This window comes from Stegodyphus dumicola, chromosome 7, assembly GCF_044657685.1.
Source record: "Stegodyphus dumicola isolate Sdum_Otavi_A_Nest chromosome 7, ASM4465768v1".
Lineage (NCBI taxonomy): Eukaryota > Metazoa > Arthropoda > Arachnida > Araneae > Eresidae > Stegodyphus > Stegodyphus dumicola.
This window is the reverse complement of record NC_140774.1, coordinates 59,361,182-59,386,625: the sequence shown is the minus strand read 5'-3', so window position 1 is coordinate 59,386,625 and position 25,444 is coordinate 59,361,182. Positions and strand designations below refer to the sequence as shown.

Below are 25,444 nucleotides of genomic sequence, written 5' to 3'. Positions count from 1 at the left end.
TTACCTTAGAAGTTTTACTCAGTTGCTGGTTGCCTTCCAGGCCAGAGGTTTAATCCTCGTGATAATTTTTAAACGTATTGTAGTGTTAACAGTTCTCTGTACTACATACGGCTTCCTGTTAATATAAGGCCAATCTTCCACGTTTATTATTCCAAAGTTAAGTTAGAGTTTAGTTAAATATTTTTAAATTCTTACGTTTAGACCACAAGTAGTGGGTCTTTGTATTCCGAAGTACGGAAATTATTGTAAAGAGAGAAAAATAAAGTGTTTTGTATACCTTTCTTGTGTATCCTGTCTACTTCCCACAGTTATTGAACATAGCTTTAGTAAGCTCTCTGTTCCGAGTCAGGTCCTTGCATATACCCGAAGAAAGTAAGACGGAACATTGAACCTGAGAGTGGCGCCCAACGAAGAAGAATAACCATGGCCGAGTTTCAAGAAGAACCTGTGCTGCCTGCAGAAGCGGCTCAGAATCCAGAAATGCCAGCTGCCGCCCTGGAAAGATTTGGTTACATCGTCCAGACCATGTGCGCTTCGATGAAACCAGAAGCAACATTTAATGGAAACTCACCGGTAACCAGTTTTTTGGAAAAATTGGATGACCACTTCATGCTCTACCCCGTGCACGAATTTCAAAAAGTTACCTTAGCTACCAGCGCTTTGAGGGGCCAAGCGCTTAATTGGTTCAAATGTATAGGCAGAAGTCTCTTGGGTCAAGCAGGAAGTCCCACCTATACTTACGAGAATTTCAAGACTGCCCTAGTAAAAGCCTTCCCTGTCGTAAGGGATCGTGCGAAACTAGAAACGGAACTTTTCAGCATATATCAGCAAAGAATCGAAAATCTCTCAAGCTGTATTTTAAGAAAAATTCACGTCTTCAAAATCTTGTTAGGAAACCGTCCGGATCCTGAGATAATTCAAGTGATTTTGCCGAGGTTACTGCCCCAAGTGCAAGACTTTATTTAATTAAGAAATCCGACTACACTGGAAAAGTTATTTTATGCTAGCAATCCAGTTTGAAAGTAGAAGAACGGCGGACATTGAAAGAAGACGCCATTATCAACAGCGAAACCAATTTGGTGCGCCAAGACTACAGCAAACTGAAGCACACGGCTACGGAAGCAAAGCGAATCAGTGGGCAAGGAAACCCGAGCATTCAAAAACAGCCGGCGAACGTCCACAGTTCAATAGCAATCCAGGAAAAAAGTCTCAAGGCCATTGGAAAAAGAAGAAAAGCACGGAAATGAAAAATAATTTAAACTAAAACGAATTTCTGCTGACGGGAGGGTGCGGAAATCCGAAGGCCACGAAAACCCCTCTTCCTTCAAGTTAAATACAGTAATGGTGAAAAATTTGACTCTTCCGAAGATTGAAGTGTTGGTGAATAATATCCCAGCCACCGCACTCCTGGATACAGGCGCGCAGTGTTCCTGTGTGGCAGAAGATTTTTTTAGGAAGTATTTTCGTAAATATCGTATATATAATTCGGATAATACGACAGTGTTAGCTGCGCAAGGAGAAAGATGTAAGTGTATAGGTAAATTACCGCTGTATGTCCGTATCAAGGACGAACAAGTAAAGGTTATGTTTTTCATAGTAAAGAATCTGCAAGCACATATTATCTTAGGAATAGATTTTCTTTCAGAGGCACAAGCAACGCTAGATTTTTAAGAAGCGTCCCTTAAGCTGACAATGAAACCAGTTCGTGAAGAAAAGGCTGAACCGCCGATATTAAACCTTGACCACCTGCCTAATGAAGAGCAACGAAGAATCCGACAAGTGGTAAGTGAATTTGCTTCGTTATTTAGTGATATTCCAGGATTTACTCAGGTTACTAACCATAGTATTGACACCGGAGATTCAATGCCAGTTCGCCACAAAGCATACCGGTATGATAAGAATAAGGAAAAAATTATAGAATGGCATATCACCGATAAGCTACGTAAAAAGATCATAACACCCATCTCAAGTAGTTATGCTAGCCCGGTGGTTTTATGTAAGAAAAATAATGACTATCCATTGACACATCCAAAAATGTGGAGATTCGCAATTGACTACCGTAAATTAAACTCCATAACTAAATATCCGGTATATCCGTTACCTATTATTGAAGAAATTCTAAGGAACATAACATCCACCAAATATATGACGACTTTAGACTTAACGACTGGTTATTTTCAAATAGGGGTTAGGCCTGAGGACGTGCCTAAGACTGCTTTTATAACCACGTCTGGCACTTATGCATTTCTGCGTATGCCATTTGGCCTTTCAGGGGCACCGGCAACATTTCAGCGATATATGGACATTGTGTTAAGGCCTGTTCATGGAAAGTCCACATTTATCTATTTAGAGGATATCATTATTACTAGTGATAATCTCGACCAACATGTACAGGATTTAAGACAGGTGTTTTCTTTGTTAAATGAAGCCGGTCTAAAAGTTAATGTCGAAAAGTGCAAATTTGCAGCCCCTCAATTAAAATATTTAGGTTACAAAATATCTCAGAAAGGAATAGAGACAGACGAATCAAAAATAATCGCTGTACAAAAGTATCCGACTCCAAACACGGCGAAGAAGCTCTCTTCTTTTCTAGGACTTTGTTCATATTATAGGTCCTTTATAAAAGATTTTGCAGCTATTGCTGAACCATTGTTAAAATTAAAAAGGAAAAAGGCGAGATTCTAGTGGACGGCCGAAGCCAATAGTTCTTTCGAAAAATTAAAACAAGCATTAACGCAAGCCCCTCTGTTGAAATTTCCTGAAAAGGATGAGAATTTAGAAATTTCAGCGGATGCTTCGGATTATGCGGTAGGAGCGCTACTTTCGCAAAATCAGCAGCCCGTGGCATTTTTTAGCCGAACTTTAAATCAAACACAAAGAAATTATTCCGCGACCGAGAGAGAGGCACTTGCAGTTCTGTTAGTAGTGCAAAAGTTCCGAGTCTATTTTGGGAAGGCGCCAATAACAGTGTACACTGACCATGCGGCGGTAACTAGATTGTACTCAGGGAAAAACTTATCCCCAAGGTTAATAAGATGGGCACTCAAGCTACAAGAATATAATCTGGTAATCAAGCATACCCCCGGAAAGGAAAATATCGTAGCAGATGCCCTATCCAGAATTAAAATAGATGAAGAAGGTAATACTGTAAAGGTGGCAATGCTCACAACATGTACAATAAATTCCCGAGAAACTGTAATAACCGAACTGGGTAAGGATCCTGAGTTTGGAAGCATTTATGAGTATTTAAAGGATCCTGAAAATTTTAGCCACCAAGATATTGTGGCGATAAGAAATAGGGCGGCCCATTACGAACTAATAGATGGTCTATTAATTTATACAAAAACTACGAATTCCAACAACGAATTTCGACCTGTTATCCCAGCTAGTCTTAGATTAAATATCCTGTAGGAGCTCCATGACAGCCCTTTAGCTTCTCATGCTGGTATTCGAAAACCTATCCAACGCGTACGCGAGGCAGTCTATTTTCCTGAACTGCAAAAGTTAACAAGGGCGTATGTCCAGTCCTGCCCAACATGTCAAGCAGTTAATTATATTAATTTCCGCCCGGCCGGGTTTCTAAATAGTATTAAATCCGAATTTCCAAATGAAATAATTGGCATCGATTTATTGGGCCCTTTCACAAAAAGTCAGTTAAATAAAAGTCGCTATCTCCTTGTTATGGTTGATCATTTTAGTAAGTGGACCGAAATTGTTCCCTTAAAACGAGCCTCCGCGAAATTAGTTACTGATTCTATTTTAAATAAATATATTTTAAAATACGGAGCGCCCCTAAAAGTTATATAATGGTCCTCAATTTGTAAGTAATGTATTTGAAGACATGTGCCCAAAACTGGTCATATGTCATTTAAAAATGGTCCCGTATCGGCCGCAATCAAATATAGCGGAACGGCTGAATAGAAATATAGTGAAAATTATCCGTAGTTATGTTAACAATTTTCATAAAAGCTGGGATAACTATGTCAATGAATTTGCTTTCGCCCTTAGGACCGCAAAACATGATACAACGGGCAAAACTCCTGCTGAGTTATTTTTAGGCAGAAAGATTATAACGCCGTTAGATAAATTATTTTATGTGCAACAAAGAGCCCCAGAATTTAAAATGGGTGATATAGAAAAACTAATTAAAGAAGCAAAAAAGAATACTGAAGTAGCACAGAGAAAACAAAAGCTGCATTATGACTTGAAACGACGGGGAGTAACTTATAAAGTAGGGGATGAAGTGTTAAAAATTAAGCATTCACTATCTTCAGCACCAGAAGATAAAACTGCCAAATTTTTCCCACGATTTGAAGGACCATATGTCATAGAAAATATAACTCACGCTGTAGTAGTGTTAAAAGCCAGGAATTGTGAAACCTGCTCCGCAAACATTGATCAAATCAAACCCTACTATGATCGTAATAAAATGCAAATAATTACAGATCTTTTGCAGGATCCGGCACGACAGACACGGCGGGCACAAGCTCCAGAGGTGGAACAACGACAAGTACAAGGGCAAGCCATTAAGAGGCAGGAGCAAGTGAAAAGAAAGTTTCCCCGCGGGAAAATTAAAGGTTACAAGAAAAAGAAACCGTTCCACCGTCCAGAAAAGAGAGCTCACGAACACCCCCAGAATGAAGAAGGGAGAAGGACGACGTATGCAAAGAGAGCCAGGAGAAATGACGGCAACTATAATCCGGCTCTAAAACGGAAGATCTACTCATCCGACAGGACTCTCCGCAGCAAATGTCGCCGAACTGCGGAAGGGCCACCAGCGGCGGAGGAAAAGTTACAAGGAAAATTTGAACGGCCAGCAACGAGGTCCAAGCAGGAACGCGAAAGGATTCTCCCGGTTCCGCCAAGACCAGCTGCCATCAAACGGCCAAGACCACAGGCAGCGGCGAAAAGGAAGGTATTCAAGGGTGACCGAACTGGAGAAAAAAGAAAGCTTCTAGAGGAAGGCTCTGAAGGGCGAGCCCGCACAAGAAGGAGGATAAATCAAACGAGAATCTGCGCTACCTTCCAGGACTGGGCTCAGAAAAGAATGTCCGAATGTAACAAAGATAAGTAAAATTTTATGTTACTTTGCAAACGTAAGTTAATCTTTCATTCTTACTGCAAGTGGCAGATTTCAAGAAATTTTACGTCATGCGAGGTCTACCTTTATCGCCAAAAAGGCGAGAAATGAGTTGTTACCGATTTTGGTATTATGTTTTTCAATTACTCGCGCGTAAAACAAAAGTTGATGTATAATAGGAATATGTAAAGACTTAAATATTGTAAAAGTTATTGTATAAATTTTATTTAAAACATCCTGGCAAGAAAGAAGTTTTAGTCTGAAAGACTTTTTGAAATGTAGTATTTCAATGTAGAAGAATTAGCACTTGATTTGAAAAGAATAGAAGTTAACAATGTACTACTAATGTATGTTTTCAAATGCGTAAAATTAACGGCATGTTAATATGTTCTTATATACAATGTGAACTGTTATTTTAAATGTTAAGAAATACCGTGATATGGTAAAAGTGAAAGTAATGTTAAAATGTTTTTTTATTCGTGTGACTGTAAAAAGACCAAATCATGGTGAATATGTGTTAAAGGTTGAATGAATGTAGTTAGGCTCTCTGATGCTACACTTCAGAGTTAGCCACTTTCAGAATAGTACCTCAGGGTTTAGAGTTGAAGTTAGGGTGTGTTATGAGGGCTTGGTATGTTGAATTTTTAACACGTTAGTGTTTTGATTGTAGGAGGAAGTGTTGAACACGTATACATAAACACATTCGTGTTTGGTGTTCTTTTACAACACATGTCAGAGAGCACGGGGAGAGATAATTAAAATAATCATGAATGAAATAAGAATGTTAAGAGAAATATAAATATGCATGTTACTTGCCATTTCATTGTGTAACATTTCATTAAACTAGTTTTCCTTCCAGATCTCTGGAAGGAAACAGATTTGAATAAAAGCTCCTGTTTAGATGCAGTACAGATGAAAAATTGCGTGTCCTTGGAGCTGCTATTGTAAAAACAAATTTCTTTTTTTTTTTTTTTTTAATTTCTAGTTTCTAGTGAGAAATGTTTGTAAAAGATTAGCCTCGCGTTAGATTCTAGAGCTAAATGTTTTCAACAAGGTCGTTTTAGACCTCAGTTTAAAACTAATTAACTCTGGCGGGAAGTATGTAAGGATCTTAAGTTTTACTAACGTTTATTTTATTTTAAATCTTTACTATCACTTCTTATTTTCTACTTCCGGCCAGAATTAAAAGCGTTAACTTATTTATGCAAAATTTGTCTGGTGAACGCCAAGTACTTAAGTTGTGGCTTTTTGCCAAGCGAGATAGAGGATGGAGTTTGTTGAAGCAGGCCGCTTACCTTAGAAGTTTTACTCAGTTGCTGGTTGCCTTCCAGGCCAGAGGTTTAATCCTCGTGATAATTTTTAAACGTATTGTAGTGTTAACAGTTCTCTGTACTACATACGGCTTCCTGTTAATATAAGGCCAATCTTCCACGTTTATTATTCCAAAGTTAAGTTAGAGTTTAGTTAAATATTTTTATATTCTTACGTTTAGACCACAAGTAGTGGGTCTTTGCATTCCGAAGTACGGAAATTATTGTAAAGAGAGGAAAACAAAGGGTTTTGTATACCCTTCTTGTGTATCCTGTCTACTTCCCACAGTTATTGAACATAGCTTTAGTAAGCTCTCTGTTCCGAGTCAGGTCCTTGCATGTTCCCGAAAAAAGTAAGACAGAACATTGAACCTGATACCGTCACCAATATAAGAAGTATATTTTACACCTCTTTTTTCCATGGAACATGAAAAATTGTTTATCTTTCCATTCATTTCCATTTTTCCTGAAGAACCAGCATTATTCTCCAAACAGGCCTTGTGTTCACTTACGCCATTTCCTAGAAATGACTCGCAACCTTTGCAATATAAGACAGTATTTCTGTATCGATTACTGTGTTGCTTTCTGACCCTATTATGGAACAGACTCCAACCAAAGACGTATGTCCTCGAGTCTTCCATTTACCGTCTCCACTTACAGTCACATTTAACGACGAATTTGAAAGAACGATGTGCAATCACAGGAGGGAGATCCATAACGCAGCAGAATTTCTCCATAGCAGCTTTCCCTTGACCAAGAGTTCGCATTGCATACGTAAATCTTCTGTTTAGCTCTGATATATTTTTTCGGACACCTATCATATTAGAGTTTCTGAAAGTTCTTTTACATGAACACTTTGAGCATAGTAACTCAAATTTTGAGCTTAAACCATGATGAAATAGTTCACTTAAATGAACATTACAAATTTTACAACATAAATTATTTTCAATAAATTGAAATAGGATATCCAAATGAAATAGTCTATAACCACTAAAATTAGGCTCTAAAGTTATCTTTATCTCTTGGTGGCAAATCAGTGTCACTATTTAATTTTTTAAACGAAGAACTGACACCACACTTCTTATTCATTGTATCATTATGCTGATTTCCCTGGAACTTTTTTTCTTTGGTCGATGAATATAAGATCTTTTATATTTTACATCTTCCTCACAATTTTCCATAATTATCAGGTGATAAAAATACTAAACAAAAACTGCAATGTTATAATAAAAACACCTTCAAAAAAGTCAAAAGAAATTTAGAAATCGCAAAAGAGCTTGTAAACAATCACGTTTCACGCTAATCCAAAGCTGGAGTAAGATTTCAACACATGCCTATGTTAGATGCCTATGTTAGAATAGTGCTATGTATAAATGTAATATATTCCTAAGTCGCGCTTTCGAGACATGAAAAACGCAGTTTGAATTTTGTCAATCGGGCCAGTAGAACGGGAGATATAGCACAGTCCTCCCTTTTTTTTTTAGCTTGATAACACATCAGCACTGTTTTTCCACCATCTCAAAATAAATTATGAAGATTTGTGCTTATGCAACTAGTTGAATTTCAACAGAAATACACGTTCATATGAAAACGTTGAAGCTCTTTTAACCCTCTGAGCGTTATGACCGGGTTTAGGCGGTCAAGACGGCCTACCTCGAAAGCGTTACGGACGCTTCTAGGCGGTCACTGGAAAAGTGTTCGAAAGCGTTACTGACGGTTCTAGGCGGTCAGTGATGAAGACCTCGAAAGCGTTATGACCGCTTTAAAGCGGCCGTGCAGATGTCTCCTGCCCTCCTTATTTCTGAAACCCTGGAGATCTCTAAATGACAGTTCTCAGTAGGAGGCAAAGAGGGTTGTCTTTTTCGTTTTAGACCGCTATGTTTAATCGCCAAGAAAACGCTTGAACATGTAATGGTTTATAAACAACAAACAAACGTGGGCATTCTTCGCGAAATGAAAAAGTATCATGTAAGCATGTTTTTTCAATAGTCTCTTTAAACAGATAACATTTTCATAAAATATCCTTTAGTTTTTAAATTGATTGTTCAGAAATATGCGAAATGCTCGTGAATTCAATTAAAAAATAGCATTAGGAAATATTTAAACAAATTTACTTATGGATATATAGATACATAATTAAAACCGACAAGTTATAAGTTTTAATTATTCGAGCGAACGAATAGCGCATTTAATTACTGCATTTAATTTAATACTGCATTTAATATGAGTTATATATAATTACATGTAAAGAATAACATAATTAAGCAATAATTCAAATAAAAATTAGCCATCAACAGTAATTTATAATAAGCGTATTTTGAACGGGTTTATGAAGCATAATCTAATTTTATAGTAAAAATAATAATGGCGAATTATTTATTCATTTTGGAACAATATTCGTCGCTTATACTGGTTTGATGAAGTTCTGTTCAAATTCATTTCAAATATTCCAAATCTTTATATGTACATTGATTTCAATGCGATTTTTATTAGAAAAAAATTCAATTAGTTTAATTTTCTTACATAATTGTAATTACATTGTTCAACGCAAAATAACTACAAGCAGAAAGGCAAAGGTGTGTTAAAATTTCTGTATTTTGCTATATAAATTATTAAAATAACCAACCTACAGCCTAACAACTGAATGTCCGAAATATAACCCGCAACTTTTCTAAAAGTAACAAATTTCAGTTAAAAAAAACCGCAGTTAATAAATAAAACGAAATACTATTAAGAAAAGAAGCACGAAAATTTACTTTTTAGTCCAAAGAGATTTCAGTCCCGAAGGACTATTGCTTTCGTTTTGGCATTTTGCGTCGGACTCATAAACGTCGGTTCACTTTTCAAACTGTTGCCACAAAATGTTAGAGTCCTGCATTATATTTGAAGAAATTAAATAGTGAAAAATCTGCATAAATGATTGTCTATTTCTCGCATTGTGATAAAACAATGGTACATAGAGCCATCGAATTTTGAATGACGAAATCCTACTGCGAATATGGGCATCTGAAATCCCAAATTTGGAATTTGTTTTATTATAGATTTTATATTTTGTAAAACTTTAACGAATTTTTGATTTACAAACTCAATGCTTTAAAAGCGAGAAATGGCAACGTTATATAGAAAAAAAAATACTTTTATCTCCAGCTCGCGAGACTGTGTATATCGGAAATTCTAAAGATATGCTTAATTTAACATTATTTTGCGATATTGCTCTTGAACTGAATTTTATGGTTTAAGTGCAAAGAACACGATATTTAATAAATAAAGGTAACACTCAAAACGTTAAAAAAACGCCCCTTTGGACATAATTTAAAATCTGAAAAATTTCAGATTTTTTTTTTTTTATTTATGTTTGCTTACTTTATTTTTAGTTGAAAGGGGCAATTTGCCCTGAAGAACTTTTAATTTCGCTTTGGCATTTTTCATTGGAAACTATAAACGGCGGATCACTTTTCCAATTGTTGCCACTAAATTTTATCGCTCTGTATTATACTTAAAGAAATTAAATAATGAAGAATCTGCATGAATGTACGTATGTTTCTCGCATTGTAATAAAACAACGGTACCTAGAGCATCAAAATTTCAAAAATGGAAGCCCTAATTTGAATTTGAAATTTGTTTTATTATCGATTTCATATTTTATAACACTTCAACGAATTTTTGATTAAAAAACTAAACGATTTCAAAGCAAGTTCCAAAGCGATTTTATCTCCAGCGCGAGAGACTCTAAGATACGCTCATTTTAAAATAATTTTGAGATATTGCTGTTGAACTGAACTTTGTGGTTTGAGTACGTAGAACATGATATTTAATGAGGTAACACACAAAACGTTAAAAACACTCCTTTGGACGCAGTTTAAAATCTGAAACCTTTCATATTTTTATTTATTAGTTCAAAGGGGCTTATTAGTATTTAAAACAATAGTCCTTGAGAGACTATTGTTTTAAATACTAATACTCTTTTCGTTTTTGCGATTTTGCGTTGAATCACTATAAACGGCGAATCACTTTTCAGACTGTTGCCACCAAATGTTAGAGTCCCGCATTACATTTGAAGTAAGTAAATAATGAAAATCTGCGTAAATGTGTGTATATTTCTGGCATTGTGATAAAAAAAAAGGTTTGAAAAAAGGCCATCCAAGTTTGAATGCCGTAATCCTCCTACGAATATGGGCATGTGGAAGATCAAATTTTATATTATCTATTTCATATTTTGTGAAACTTTAACGAATTTTTGAGTAACAAACTCAACGATTTCAAAGCAAGCAATAGCAACACTCTACGGGGGTGGAAACCTTTTTATCTCCAGCGCGCGGAATTGTGTACCGGAAATTCTAAATATATGCTCATTTTAAAATTAATTATCGACATTGCTATTGAACTGAATTTTATGGCGTAAGTGCAAAGAACATGATATTTGATAAATAAAGGTACCACACAAAACGTTAAAGAAATGTCTTTTTGGACGTAATTTAAAATCTGAGACCTGTAAGATTTTTTTTTAAAAAATTTTTATTGTTTTTTGAATGCATGTTGTTTGCGAATGACGCAGTAGTCGTGTATAATTTGAATATATAATAATTATTTGTGCTATTTTTTTATTTGAAATGCATAGAATTCTCTAAAATAGTAGCATTCTTAGATTGAATATTGTCTAAGCAGGTTCAATGATATTTTAACTTCATTACCATATCAAATACAGTTTCTTTTTAATTTAAAAACTTCGCCAGCGGTCTGAAGCAACTTTTTGAATCATAGGATGAGTTTTACTAAAATTTGTAGTAGTCCGAATTTTTATAAGTATTCAGAGTTACTGAAATAAAAAAAGCTAAACTTTTTAGAATTTTTTTTATCAAAGTATTACATCTTAGGCCAGCAAGACCTGATTAGTAAATCTGGGAAAGGATCTATGATTGTTTAGTAAGAAGTAAAAAAAAGTACTCTAGGTCTAAGCAGTAAAAGAAAGCCTGTCCCTCTATCGAAAATTGTCACGTATGTTAGAAAGATTTTGCAAGACATTAATATTTTAGCTCAAACATGATTTTTTCAAAATTTAGTCTCTTGTTTTGGAGATGGTGTTCAAGCATCATAATTTTATTTTCACATGTGCAGAATTTTTATATTTTTTATTGATCGCTGTACTTTTAACTTCCATAGCATAAATTAAAGAAATACACATAGCAACTTCAGCCATAAACAGATGACTTAAGAGAAATTTGTTTTGACATATTATGTGAAAGATTAATAAGTACTATAACACAACAATATTACATGACAGTAATATTAAATGCTTTTGCATTTATGTTACATGACAGTAATTAGAAAACAATAACTGTAGATGCGAAAAAAACCTGTACTTATAAACTTCTGCATTTTTAAAGAAAGTACAAAATAGTTCAGAATAGCAGATGGTTTTCAGATCATTCAGTAAGGTCATCGTAAGTATATTCTCTTCACGTTTCGGAAGAACTGTAGTAGTTCAGATTTGTTGTAAAAGACTAATTACACCCCTTGGGATTGGCGTACTTACGGAACGGAAAAACAAGCTTTGAAACATACTCATACAAAAGTCCTACCTTTTGTTCGACAGATAAATGACAGATGTGATAATTTGAACACATGCTTTCAATCAGTTGTTTCCTTCTAACAAAGCGTCTTGGGCGGCTAGCAGGATCCTAGCAAAGTCTTGTAATAGTCTCTTGTTTTAAATATGCTGTATTCGAACTCAAATTCAAAGACGGGCATTTAAAGATTTTATTAATGCTTTTTTTTTTTTTTTTTACATTCGACGATTCAATATTTGTTTAAAAAATAAACTTGCATAGCAGATCAAAATTATGTTGCTGTGGAAATGTTTCATCAACAGTTATTAGTAGTTATAACAGCATAACTAAATAAGCCCATTTTGAAATATGGATGATATTGCATTCATTATTTTTAATCTGAAACAATATCAAGTTGTTATTACTAGGTAAAATGGCTTAAAATAAGCTCACACATTATAAGAAAATTTTTTAAAATGAAAATTGGATTCACTTTCTTTCACATAATTTCTGACCAGTTCTTCCAAAATATTTTAAAGCTTACTTTACTACATAATAGAAATGTCTCCACGTTCGTTGTTTTTAGTTAGTAATTTTAATTGAGGCTGTTATATAAGAAGGCTATTTATCGTTGTTGTGTTATAGTACTTATTTTATTGTATAATGCAAATTTTTATCAATTGGTTAACTTTATAATGTATAGAGGAATTTAAAACAGAACAAAAGTAATTTCCACCGTTATAATATGTCCTTAAATGGTTCCCAATAAAAACATAGTTAACTGAGTAGTATACTACATTATATTAATTAATTTACTAACCAAATAGCAAAAACATTTCAAATTCGAAATCCATCTTTTATCTAAGTACTTTTTGCAAAGTAACAAAAATTCTAATCCCTTTGTAGTTTAAATTAAAGATAAACAAAAAATGTTGTTTTTTCCCCATGAAATGCTAATTTTATATTATTTGATAAAAACTGGGAAGTGCAAAATCAAAATCCTGGCGAAATACATATACTTATGAATGAACACAGCACACAAACATTTCTTCACCCTAAGCACGAACACAAATCATATTTTAAACAGCTTAAAATGAATCTACTTTCAAAGTATTTAATTTGTGATAGATAATGACAGCTGAAAATATTTTCCAATATTACAAGATAAAATGAGGTTATTTCTCAAATAGTTTCACAAATAAACTCACAAAATAAAGAACGCTTTTATAAATTTTTAATTTGCAATACGTTAGATGCTTTATTGAAGAATTTGCAATAATATCGTTCTGATTTTCATTTTATACAAGATTGTCATCATGTTTCACTGATGAGCAGCTTGCTAATTATTAGTCCAATGTAGAGTCCTCCTTCTGTTTTCTCATAAAATCGCCTTTGTAAATTTAGAGTTTAATTTAGCAAAACGTTTTCCACCTAAGTGGTAAAATGTCTTCGTAAAGAATTCCCTAAAGAAATCTGCCGTGTATTTATGTTGCATTTAGGGATATTTTCAAAAACACACGCTGCTGATTGTTATTTTTAATAGGTGAACAAAAGAAATATTTTTTTAAGAAAGAATATAACTTAACTGCAAGCTATGTCTTATTCCTAGATAGCGAAGCTTGATTACAAACTCAATTTTTAAAATACATTTAATTATCTTTATGCTTTAAAAAATGTCTTGTCTGGTATTTGGCCACCCACTTAACTTACACGTTGACCATTTAAATAGAGCACTACCAAATGGCACATTGAAAATGATCATATTCATCTCAGTGAGATGGATATGATTCTCATATCTTTTCTGTTTCGCATCTCTTTCTCGGAAACAAATCTACCTATGTAGTATATTAATGTATAGGTAGCAGACATTCTGTCACTGTCAGCCGAACGGTAAAGTCGCTGAATAGTCGCAGAATACCGAGTTCTGACTTAAGTTCGATTCTAAGAGACCGGGCTGGCTGCATGGGAGTTTTCATAGTTTTCCGTATATATAACATATATACGAGCAGTTTCTTTAAAAAGTCCTGGGGCCCACCAGCGGCCGAGCGATAAAGTCGCTGAACACTGGTAGTTCGGTCCGAGGTTCGAATCCCGCGAACGGGCTGGCTGCATGGGTGTTTTCGTGGTTTTCATCATGTGTAACGTGTATACGAGCCAGTTTCCCTTAGAAAGTCCTCCACGACGCCATCCCTTCCCTTAGGCAGATAGCCCTCGAGGCTTTGCCGTAATTAAATAACCTAACCTTTAAAAAGTCCTCCACGAAGAGACCCTCCTCTTAGGCAGACAGCTCTAGTATGCTTTGATATAGTCAAATAAGCCAAAACATTCTGTTGGCAAAAAAGCAAGATTGCATTTATCATGAATAATTTCTAATGCAAAAGTTATACTTGTCACTAAGGAAAGAATTTATTTTTGTGTAAAATTCAGATTGCTTGAATTTTAATAATTCTCAGAAACGAAACACAAATAACAAAAAGCTAAAAAAAATATTCATAATTAATTAGGATATATAAACGATGTAATCATTAAGCATATTTTTAGTAAGAAAGAATATTTTGTAATAAATAATTGAAAAATATATTTAATACTAAAGAATCCTCTATATATCTCTACAAAGTATAAAAATTACAAATATTTTTCAAGGTGCATGTGTATATGTACCTGATAAAAATATTTACATTGTTTATTATTCTAGAGATATTTTTAACCAGGTGCATATTTTCCGTGAGGCATTTTCCGGAGAATTTTTTTTCCCGATATACATTTTCAGGATATTTTCTTGGCATTCGTTTTACTCAAGTGGTTAGATTAAAGTGTTATTTTGTATGCTGTGAAACCTAACTAGAATTTATTTTCATTCCATAGTTGCTTCACATAAATTTTCGATTTTATGTAATATTCAGTTTCATAATTGCACTATCATTTTGAGATTTACTATACTTTTCAGTTTTTTCTATTAAATGTTGTCTACAACTACTTTCAATAAAATACTGATATGATATATAATAGGGAAATATAACATACACGCGCACACATGCTCACAAACTTACATCACCATATGTATACACAGTGTTTTGTATTGTGTGTTTACATATATATATATATATATATATATAGTTTACATATAACAGTTTTTAAAATTTTAACAGCAAAACAGTTTTAATAATTCCTACGAAAAGTGTGATAAATTTTCACGAAATAAACTGCTTAAATTTATATATATATATCAAGCAAGGTAGTAATTACAATTTTGAAAAACTAATTTTGGTCTAGAAAACATCTTGTGCAATTTTTGGAGCAACAGCTCTTGGTAACTTTTATGCGAGCTTACTACATTTATATATATATATATTGCGCTTTCCATAGATTAACATAAATGAAGTTTTTAAAGTCTGAATTTAAATAATGATATTGTGTTTATATGTACTGTAATTACTGATGAAAGGATGTTTCTGAATTTAAGGCCTTAAATTACTAACAGACGGCAAATACACAACTTGAAATCAGAGTCTTTGGAAGAAGCAATAAATTTAGAATTTTCGGCAGCTCCATTTCTCGTCATAGTTAACAAAATGAAAGAACTGAGAAAAATAGATAGCGGATGCTTTTTTGTCCTTGCACAAAGGTAATGGTCTCCCATATAAAGTAGAAAATGTACAAAGGTGGTAAGCTTTTAGTTCAGTAAACTAAAATATACCCCTGGAGGTATATTTACGTTGAAGTCAACTTGGAGATTCCGCTATTAGGTGTTTTCTTTGAAAAGGGTAATATCTTTTTCAGCACATAACCAGAAATAAGAGTTTATGTTTTCATTACTTAATCTTCAAAGCTGTATAATTTGGAGCATCTGCTCGAAAAACTGTTAACTTATTTTTCATCCTTCATGAAAAGAATACACATCTGCGTAAATGTCTTGGAGAAATAATATCGTTAACAATTTTGCTACAAAGAATTTTTTTTTTTTTTTTGGTTTCTATTAACATCTCGATAATGCACGTAGTATATAAATACTTGCATTGTAACTCATATATAGCTAATTACAAGGAAATTGCATTGTAACTCGAAAATACATTTATTTTCTCAAGAAGCTCCTTTGTCCAAGCTGTTTACTTGTTTTCTACCCCCAAAGTGATTTTATTCTATGAAAGCCGAACTGCCTGATCTCATTCATCAGCCACTTCATCTATTCTGCTGTTGAGTTATGCGATATACATGCATACATACGTCGCGCTAAAACTAGTCATAAGTCCCAAATATAAAATTTCAACATTTTATGTTAAGTTATGCGACATACGTACGTTTAAACGTCATGATGGAACTATTCAAAATGGAAATTTCCTTTGAAATATGAAAATCGAAATGTTTCGCGATTACAATACTTTATTTATTTCTCACAAGTCAAAACGGTGTCATAAATAACTAACTACTAATAAATTTATGGTGCAATCTAAAGAATTATTTAAATCTAACACTTTAAACTGGAATAAACTTATAATATTTGAAAATTAAATACAAACATAATACTAAAATAAGTTGCGAATAATTTGTATTCGAAAAATTGGAACACGAGAGAAAAAAATTCTCACAAAATCCCTTTGTATATTAAAAAATATTTCCTCAGAAAATAAGGATAAAAAAATGCAAGATTAATTTTTCACCATTATCGAAGCAATTCCTTAAAGAAACTGGAAATTTAAAGCATTTTACGTAGTTTCTCTTACTGATGTATATTGACTAACTTTCTGTATTCGGCACATATCTTGATTTTAAGGTACGAGTAATATACAGTAATATGTGTTAGTGTGCAAATTATAAAGTAGCCAAATAGGAGATAAAATACTATTTTAGCAACCAGTCTCGTGACGAAGATACCATAGGGAGAAAAAATAATTTCACTCGCTAAATTCAACGGAGGGGAGAATTAGCTTAATTATATCCACATGGTAAGGGGGTCCGCTTTTGAAGCAGTTTGAGTAAAAATGCTTGCCGCTTTTGCGACAGACATGGTAACAAAACACGATTATTTTTACGTCGTTTCCTGAAAAAACCCGTAACGCTCGGGGTGTTAAACTTCCGCGGTTAAACATTCCGAGTTTCAATGGTAAATATACTGATTGGCTTAATTTTAAAGATCTGTACATGGCGACAGTTCATACCAATCAGTCATTAGCGAAAATTCAGAAATTCCAATATTTGATAGGACTTTTAAAAGACGAACCAGCTGCTATTATTAAGCATATTCCGATTTCCGAAACTACATACGATGAGGCTTGGGACAAATTGATGAATCGTTACGATAGAAAAAATCAAATTGTAATGTCGCTTGTCAGAACATTTCTTGAGCAACCAAAAATTACTAGCGCTGATTCTGTTAATCTAAGAAAACTATCTGATACATCTGATGAAGTTATCCGTGGATTAAAATCTCTTGGCGAAAAGGCTTCGTCTAGAGATGTTTGGCTAATTTATTTTTTGTTAGAAAAAGTCGATCCAGAAACGCGCCATTTATGGTCACAAAAAAATGGTGAAGAAGAATTTCCTACCTTAGAATGTTTTTTGGAATTCTTAAACTCAAGATGTGTTTCACTTGAAATGTTAAACACTCATAATAATGAAAAGCGAGTATCGCATAAAAATCAGTGCTCTGTTTCGAAGAATGTTTCACATAATAATAAAAATTCTGTTCTAAAATGTCAGCATTGCAATGGTTCTCATTTTTTATCAAAGTGTTATAAATTTAAAGGTGCAGATATTACGACTAGGAAAAATATCATTCGCAAGAATTTATTATGCTTCAATTGTTTCGGAAATCATCAATTAAAATTTTGTTCATCGCAGAATGTGTGTTCTATTTGCAAAGCAAAACACCATACTTTACTGCATGAAGATATTAAAAGTGTTAACGTAGTTGTGTCAAATTCATCTCCATCTGATGAACAAATTTCTAATTCAGACGAACAAAATAATATTTCGAGTTTTTCTATTCAGGGTCAGAGTACTTCATTTTTACCAACGGCGGCAGTAATAATTTACGATTCTGCTGGTCAAGGTCACGAATGTATCATTCTTTTTGACAGTGGAAGTGAAGCTTCTTTTATCAGTGAATCATTTATGCGACAATTAAATATACGCAGACAAAATGCCCGTATTTGCGTAAAGGGACTTGGTGATTCTGAAGCAGCTTTGACTCGTGGTTATGTAAATGTAAAATTGTTTCCCAAATCTGAGTTGAAAAAAAATGGTGTTTTAATACAAGCATATATTCTTAAAAAATTAACTTCGCATTTGCCTTCAGTAAAGATTGATAGCAAGGACCTTGATTATTTGAATTCAATTAATCTTGCAGATCCAAATTTCAGTACGCCCAAACAAATAGACATGATAATTGGAGCTGACTATTTCTTTTCTCTGCTTCAGCCAGGGCAGATTTTTGGCTATAAAAATGTAATTGCGCAAAATACTATTTTTGGTTGGGTTGTATCAGGCAGAATTAAAACAGAAGGCAATACTCCGCATCCCATTAGTGTTAATCGCATTAGTTTACATATTGAGGATAACGTCGATGCAACACTTAAGCGTTTTTGGGAGTTGGAAGAATTAACGTTCCAAAATCAGAAATCAACGATTGAAGAAGAGTTTTGTGAGAAGCATTTTAAAGAAAATTATCGAGTAAACGGAAATGGCAGATTTGTTGTCCGACTGCCCGTTTTCAGTAATGCTGAAGAGTTAGGCGACTCCAAACCTTTGGCTATTTCTCGTCTTCTATCCATGGAAAGAAAATTTGATTTAGATAAAGAACTTGGTAGGCAATAATAGGAGTTCATGCAAGAATACGAAACTTTAAATCATATGGTTCCAGTTGTTGAGAATGAAGAAAATAAGCAAGTATATTATCTACCGCATCATGCTGTTGTTAAACCAAGTAGCTCTACCACTAAACTTCGTGTAGTATTTGACGGTTCATGTAAACCTAAAAATTCAGTTTCTTTGAACTCTGTTTTAGGGGTAGGTGCAACACTACAACGAGATATATTTTCAATATTGCTCAACTTTTGTATACATAAAATAGCTTTTTCTGCTGACATAGAAAAAATGTACCGCCAGATTTTAGTAGATAATGAGGATCAACATTTACAAAGAATTGTTTGGAGAGAATCTATTAATTCAAAAATGCAGACATATAAATTATGTACAGTTAGTTATGGCACTGCATCTGCACCATTTTTAGCAACACGCTGTTTGTGGCAAATTGCTTTGGATGCAGAACAGGATCATCCTCATGTATCCTCCGTTCTTAAAAATGATTTCTATGTAGATGATTGTTTATCTGGAGCAAACAGTTTAGAGGAAGCAGTTGACCTATGCTCTAAGCTTTCACAGCTATTACAGAAACGTGGATTTAATTTAAGGAAATGGAGGTCAAACTGCTCAAAGCTTCTCGAAAATTTATCCATTGATAATCATGAAGAAGATGACCTGGAAGTTCACTCAGATGAATGTGCCAAGGCTTTAGGGCTGTTTTGGAACTCTACAGAAGAAGTATTTTTATTTAACATTTCTATGGATTTTGGGACTGAAATTACTAAAAGAAGGTTCATTTCTCAATCTTCTAAAATCTTTGATCCTCTTGGCTTGCTATCACCATGTACAGTCAAGTTGAAAATGTTTTATCAGCAATTGTGGTTTTTAAAACTTGACTGGGATGCCCCACTGCCTAAAGAATGGGAAGAGAAGTTGCAGCGACTTCAAAAAGATCTTAAGGCTCTCAAAAATGTTAAAATTTCGAGGTGGCTTCAAACTACGTCTAACCACATCTATCTGCATGGTTTTTGTGACGCGTCAGAATCTGCTTACGCTGCTGTTATCTACTGTGTTCAACCAACATCTCACGACAGAAATGAAGTCAATTTGGTGGTTGCTAAAACCAAAGTTGCTCCCATTAAACAAGTGTCCATACCTAGACTGGAACTCCTAGGTGCATTGCTCCTTGCCAGATTAATCAAAGCTGTTCGTAAAGCCTTCTCCACCACTGAAATTTCCTTTCACGCTTGGACTGACTCTAAGGTTGTTCTCTGTTGGTTAGCAGCTCATCCTCTAAAATGGAAGCTTTTTGTGGCAAACAGGCCTTCAGAAATATTAGATGCTGTTCCCTATCAACAGTGGAGCTATATTTCGTCGAAACAGAATCCTGCCGATCTTCCTTCTAGAGGAATCGATCCTAAAGTTCTACCGAACATATCCCTATGGTGGCATGGGCCATCATTCTTAGCGTTCGACAGTTCAAAGTGGCCTCTACAATGTTCTGTCAGTAATGAGACTAACAGCGATACAACTGTCTTAACTGAACAAAGGACAAAATCATTTTTTTGTACAACAGCTTATTTGACTAATGACACTCTGGACAATTTATTTCAGAACTGTTCTTCTTTATCTAAAATAGTTAATGTAATTTCTTTTTGTTTAAGATTTATTTCTAGGTGCAAAGAACGGGTCTTTGGTTCTGAAGATAATAGGTTAAAAAGTCCTGCAGTAGTACCTTCATCTAATGAAAGGCAAGCAGCTATGAAGTTGATCATTAAATGGATCCAGTTTGTGCACTTCCATAAAGATATAAAGGATCTCAAAAATAATTCATCTTTAAGTCCTAAAAGTGTTTTAAGTTCACTTTTTCCTTTTCTAGATGATGATGGTGTTTTACGGGTGGGAGGTAGGCTGCAAAATTCTGACTTGTCATTCAATGCTAAGCATCCCATAATTATACCAGGTCAACACAGGATTGCTTTGTTGCTTGTTAAACAATATCATGTAACTTATATGCATGCAGGGCCCAGTTTACTAGCTAACATTTTAAAGCAAAGCTATTGGATTGTAAATGGTAAGAAACTTATTCAGTCCTTTATCCATAAATGTATTGTTTGTCACAGATATAAATTGTCATCTAATAATCAATTAATGGCAATATTAGAGTTGTTACAGTGAAAACTGTTAATGGTTATTTTAAAATACCCGTAGTAAAACTTTTACCGTTGCCATTGCATCGGGAATGATCTATGTTAATGCAATGGCAAGGGTGGGAGTTAATGTTGGATGCATATTTAATATTTGCTTTTCTTTTTTTTTTGTATATTTTATTTCCTCACTGCTTAATTTTATGTTATGATTTTTGCAATAATCTTGTTACTGGCAACGTACTTTATTTTACTATAAAGTTTGTGTGAATTGCAACAGTTGTTCATGTTTATGTTTCAGTAGAATAGCGTTCTTAGCCGCACTGCGCTGCAGGCAATATTTCTCTTAAAGAATTTTATGTTTTAGAATAAGAATAAAGTTTATTATACAAAGCTGATGCTTTTTAGTTCAAGGCAAATAAACGGCAAATCACAATACTACGGGAAAACCCCAGCAGAATTATTTTTAGGACGAAAGTTAATTTCGCCATTAGATAAATTATTCTTTGTACAACAAAGAGAGCAAGAATTTAAACAGAAAGATGTGCAAACACTTATTGACCAGGCGGTTAAAAGATCGGATACGGCAAGAAATAGGCAAAAGTTATACTATGATAGAAAACGCCGTGAAGCAGATTTTAAAGTTGGAGATAAAGTGTTGAAGCGGAAATTTTCTTTATCAAGTGCCCCAGATAATTTTACTGCAAAGTTAGCTCCAAAATTTGAAGGCCCATATGTAATTCAGGAAATCAAGGGAGTCGTATTGTACCTTAAGAACGAGAGAGGGGAAATCTGTAAAGCAAGTCCCGACCAGGTGAAAAATATTATAATCAAAATGATTTTGAAATCCTTAGAAGTTTCTTGCAGGACTCAAGCGTAAATGAAGTAGAAGGTCCAGAAGTAACGTCACCCGTTCCACAACCCAAGAAGCAGAGAACTGAAGAGAAACCTAGCCCTTCTATAAGTCATGCGGCGGTACCGAAAAGAAGAAATGAAAACGTCAGACTCCAGCATTTAAGAAATACAAGAAAGCAAAGCCGCCGCGTAAAGACACTTTGGTAAAGAGGAAAATGCTACTTACAACGTATCGCAGTAGAAATTCTACATCGAGTAGAACGCTTCCAGGGCCAGAGAGTCAGGTGCAAACAAGGCCGCCGTTCCCGAGAACAAAAACACAGCAGGAGGAACGAAAAGACCACCACCAACAGAAGAAATCCAAGCACGATTCCAGACGGGAGGACGCCAAGACCAGCCGTCCAGGGGCAGAACGGAAAAGACAGCAACCCGACGACTACCACTCCAAGAGGCCAGCATGCTCAGGGCAAAAAAGAAGAAGCAACGTGGACGACACTCGAAGGACCCTAAGGAGACGACTGACGTCGATGAAATCTATAACGTGGGAGCAGTTCTGCCAGAAGAGGATGTCGGAGTTACAATCATCGAAAAATCAAAGATAAGTTAAAAATCTTCTATAACATTTTTTTCTTTTGTTATGCGTAAATACAAAGTTCTATGTTTTGACGGAAGTCAATGTGTCTCGGTTGAGATTTAGTTTTCTTTTCTTTATTTAGCTAAGGCAAAAGTATTATTTTCTTTAAGTATAAAATCTAGGAACAAGTAGTTTCTGTTGGTCGAAAGACTAATTCTGTTATTTTAAAGCCAAAATTTGGCCGAAGATAAAAATAACTTCGTATTCTTGTATTAATAACTACTTTAGTTTCAGTGCCTCCAGCTTGGCGAAGAATGAGTAAAGTAAAAATTTATTTTTCTCTTATTCATTTTATGGTAAATTGTAAAAATCATATTTATTAGAATTTTGTAAAGATACGTAAATGCTTGAAAGTTATGTAAAAGTAGAATTTAGTCTAGAAGCATAAAACTTTAAATGCTAAAAGTAAATGCTCAATAGCAATGAATTCAAATTTAAGTATTAAACTGTAGATAAAATCATGCTTTAGAGCGAAAGCCTGCATGTCTAAGGATAAATGAGAGGGAAGTTAGAATGAATGTGCTTTGCAGGGTTCTCCACCTAGACTTGAATTTTAAGAATGTTAAAGTAGCTCATCGAGTTGTAGAATGTCGAGTAAGGTGTGTCTATTTGGTCGTTGAATTCTAACAAATCATTGTGGTTAGGAGAAGTGTTGCAATACTAAAACACGAATATTCTCGTTTGACACCACACATGGTGGAGAGCCAGAGTAAAGTTAAATTCATGTTTGAATACTTGAATGTATGTGCATTAAGCAGTAACTAAGGAAAATAAATCTTTCAAAAACAAAAACTTATTCAGTGTCAAGAAAGTATAAATTATAATGTATTTAGAAAGATACTGATACTTATTCCTTCCAGATACTGGAAGGAAGAGAACAGATTGATTGCTGAAGTCCAGGAAAGGTTGCTGTAAGAAGAGAGAATTAAATAAGTATCTACAGAAATTTGTTCTACCTTTTATGAGATAACAGATTTTTTTTTTATGTCAACGAGGCTCTTAAAATTTAGATCAGAATTGTGGAAACTTTCCAACAGGTCGTTTCTAGGACCTGCTTCCAAGTTTACCAAATTCTGGCAGCGGCAAATGTAGGGTTTATATTTATTTTAACTAACATTTATTTTAAGTTTAAACTACCTTTTCTGTTAAACCTTACTTTCCCCTGGAATTGCCAATGCCAGAGTATGTAAATTCTAGTAGAACGCGCAAAGGATTCGAATTGTCAGCGGAAGTAATCTGAGTTAAATAGAAGGGAAACGAGTTCGAAAGTGTGCTTTCTTGCTGCACGAGCGTGGAGGTGGCTAGTTAGAAATTGAAGAACCACGCGTTTAGGCCTGTGTGCTTGCCTCGGCAGATTGTTAATTTTTCAACGTAATATTCAGAAGTTTGCTGAATTATCAGCGGTATCTTAGAACGCGGTGAGGTTAGTTACGTTTAAATAGCCTCGTAGCTAGTCACTTGTTATTATTCTTTTTTTAGTTTCTTATTTTTATTTTACCTCCGGGTCGGCGTAGTTTGCGAGCGTCAAGAGCACGCATTTGTAATTTCTAAAGTTGAATGAAAAGGGATTTAAACCCTTCTCAAGAATTTGTCTACTTTCCAGTTCTTTGCAGTCACCACTATTGTTGCGTGCAGGTAGGAAGCGCGCAACATTACAAGGGATATCATTAATTATACTTTGCATTATCATTAATTATACTTTGCTTTCCAGAATTTTTTTTTTTTTTTTGTATTCTTTTGTGTTCTTTGTTGCTCATTTCACTGATTTTAAGATACTGAAAAGTTTTGAGTGATTTTTTTGGAAACAAAGTTCTTAACCTCCTTTATACCATTTGAGTTCTTAAGATTTTGCAAAGGGAAGTTGGTTAATTTATTTATTAGGATCATTAATATTTGAATTAAGGGATATTGCTTATTTCATGGTAATTTTGTTATACGTAATAACTTTTTTGATAGTGATTTATAGAATAGTTTAGAGGGTTTCGGCAGTGAAGACGATGGTTATTTATATTTAGATGCAGCGTCTAACAGTTTCTCCCACCTCAGACAAGATCTCAGTCTGTGTGCTTGTTTCCCTCGTTTTGGAAGCATCTTTGATAAGCTGGGTTGGCGCTTTTTGCTTTTTGTACATTTAGAAAACATTATCATATTTATTTTTACAACCATGGGTACAAAGAAGAAGATGATGTCTATTGAATTACAGCGTAAAATCATAGAAAACCATGAGCAAGGAGTGCAAGTAATTGACTTGGCGATGATGTACGGTCGTAGCACATCAATGATATGTACTGTGCTTAAACAAAAGGAGTTGATAAAGGGTATAACGCCATCTAAGGCCGATAAAATAATGTCTAAACTCTGGACCTCTCTCCGTGAATAGATGGAGAAACTACTGATGGGGTGGGTGAGAGAGAAGCAGCTTCAAGGAGGAACCTTAACATAAAGCATCATATGTGACAAGGCACGAGCAATTTACGGTTATTTGCTAAAGAAGATCCCACACACTTCTAAAAATGAGGAATCGGAAGACTTGTTTAAATCCAGTAGGGCTGGCTTGACATCTTTAGGAAAAGGACCGGCATTCACTCCGTCGTCAGACATGGTGAGGCAGCTGAGGTTTACATCAAAATGTTTTCCGAACTGATACTAGCCAAAGGATACATCCCCCCAGCAAGTCTTCAACTGTGACGAGACAGTGCTTTTCTGGAAAAGGATGGCGAATAGAACTTACGTAACGGCAGAGGAGAAGACGATGCCAGGTCTCAAACCCATGAAGGATAGATTAACTCTAGCAATTTGCGCCAATGAGATTGGCGACTGTAAAATCAAGCCTCTGCTAGTATACCATTCGGAAAATCCCAGAGTTTTTAAGTCATATAATATTTCAAAAGAAAATCTGCCAGTTATGTGGAGGAGAAATCCGAAGGCGTGGGTCACCAGGAAATTCTTTGCGGAGTGGATAAACCTGGTGTTTGGCCCTTCTGTTAAAAAATACCCACAGAAAAACAACCTACCCATGCAACCCCTTCTCTTCCTCGACAATGCCCCTACTCACCCACCAAATCTCGAAG

The 25,444-nt window shown here is 34.7% G+C and overlaps 2 protein-coding genes across 3 annotated transcripts in view; one reads left to right on the top strand and one right to left on the bottom strand.

The window, feature by feature from the left end:
- The window catches only part of LOC146996200 (uncharacterized), a 37,474-nt gene extending 28,260 nt beyond the window's left edge, over window positions 1-9,214 (bottom strand). Inside the window, exon 1 of the mRNA XM_085820294.1 lies at window positions 9,147-9,214. The gene's annotated coding sequence lies outside the window, so the exon portion shown is untranslated. The remainder of the gene's footprint in view (window positions 1-9,146) is intronic.
- LOC146996199 (uncharacterized) overlaps window positions 1-25,444 on the top strand; it is a 231,616-nt gene that overhangs the window by 159,762 nt on the left and 46,410 nt on the right. The gene's annotated exons all lie outside the window — the stretch shown is intronic.